Consider the following 2,066-nt stretch of genomic DNA (forward strand, 5'->3'; position numbering starts at 1 on the left):
AGATCTCAAGAAATGAGCCCAACAAAGAACCCTCTCCCTTGCTAATTTATGTGAAAACACAATAGAGGTTTATCATCAGCAGAGAGGGATGTTAGTTTTAGCTGAGAGGTTTTCATAACTTTGCTGTACTTTATTCATGGCTATATTTGCATCATATATTTTTATTGTAGAAATATCCTCTGTCAAAACAATATATATTCATGGGTGAAGTCCCAGTCTCTCTCCCACTCCTGTTCAGTTTGAGTGTCTATGTATCTAGTTGTGGGTTATAATTGTTACTGTTATTGCAGGCTTGTGTACAAGGAATTTTTTCCCAAAGCAATGTATTTAATTTTTTTACAAAACAACCTTATCACCTTCAAAGTACTGTTCACTGCACTTAACCTCTGTACCTCCAAAGTTCCAATCTACTTCCAGAAGGAGATCAGACACCCCCTGGCCCTGGCGGGGGGTGGGGGGGTTATATATAGTGATTGGCATAAAAGTCTACAAAGCAAATTGGTTTCCAATTCAATCATTCTTTCACATTTTGATTCATGACTGATTACAATCCCCACACTAAAAGCACGCTGCCCGCTTCCTCCCAGTGTTTACCTTTCCCCTTTGTCCTGCCTTCTGAGTTTTATCCCAGGGCTAAGGAGTTGCTTGCTTTTGATCTGGGGTTCTAGGATTGCTGCCTCCTCGGTGTCATTGTTCACTGGGTAGGCGGGTCAATTGTTTGCTCGAAAGTTGAGTCCTGGGTGAGTTTAGTTCCAGGTTTGAAGGGTGAGTAAGAAAGCCATAGAAATGTGGGTGAAGGGAGACAATGGATGGTGTAAAATATGAAAATAAAAATTTATTAATTATCAAGGGTTCATGGGGGAGGGAGGGTAAAAAGAGGGTCTAATACCAAGGGCTCAAGAAGAAAGAAAATATTTTGGAAATGATGGCAACATATGTACCAACGTGCTTGATATAGTTGATGTATGGATTGTTGTAAGAGCTGTAAGAGCCCCCAATAAAATTATTTAACAACAAAAAAATTTTTTTAAAGACCCATAGGCAGAGGTTCCACCAATCTTTGTTGTTAGGTAGCTAGAGGCAGAAACCAGGGGTTGTCCCTTTACATGCCAAGGCTTCCCTCCCCCCTAACAGGAAGTTGGAAGCCCATCAAGGCTAGAGGGCATGCACAAATTCAGGCCTTTGAGACAGGAAGTCAGTACACGTGGGAGGGCCCCAATCCAGGCCAGGTGAGTTTAATTCAGCCAATGGGGTCAACCTGTACCTTCGACCACGCCTTTCAGCGAGGGCCCTGAAAAAGTCCGAATCAGAAACCCACCCCTTTTTCCAGCTGGTCCCCCTGCCATGCTGCGATTTGCTCTGGCCTGTTTCCACGGGTGGTGTGAGGTGCCCTGAGGGTGCCTGTGTAGAAGGTGAAACTTCTTCTGTCCTTTATAAAACTCACTGGGATCACAAACCAGGCTTCAGCATGAATTCTTTCTCCATGCGAAGTCAAGGTATCGCCACACACGGAATCTGACACTATCAGACCAGTAAGTCTACTCTTTTAGAGTTTTGTCTCATTTTTCTCCTTTATCCTGGACCTATTAGTGTGATCCCTTTCAGAGGGGGTGTTAGTGAGAGTTGGGCAGCCTCTAGTTCCTCTGCTTTAAGGGTTGAGCAGACTGGGGTTCACCTAGGCCACTACTAGTCCTTTGGACAAATTTTCTCTGTGCCTTTGATTTTCCTCGCTCCTTTCTAGAAGACCAATAGAAGAGTTGCATGTTAGTTGACTTCTCACAGCTTTTAAGACATCAGTCACTACTCAACAAAATAGGACATAAAACATTACCTTTGTGGAGTATTATGCCAGTCGACCTTGATGGCCCCCAAGACTATGGTCTTGTGTCCCTCACACCCAGTGTCTTATTCCAAGGTGTTAGTTTTAGCTGAGAGGTTTTCATAACTTTGCTGTACTGTATTCATGGCTAAATTTGCATCATATATTTTTATTGTAGAAATATCCTCTGTCAAAACAATATATATTCATGGGTGAAGTCCCAGTCTCTCTCCCACTCCTGTTCAGT

The sequence above is a fragment of the Echinops telfairi genome, unplaced genomic scaffold (assembly GCF_000313985.2).
Source record: "Echinops telfairi isolate 266 unplaced genomic scaffold, ASM31398v2 ScPeMD7_7424;HRSCAF=8462, whole genome shotgun sequence".
Taxonomy (NCBI): Eukaryota; Metazoa; Chordata; class Mammalia; order Afrosoricida; family Tenrecidae; genus Echinops; species Echinops telfairi.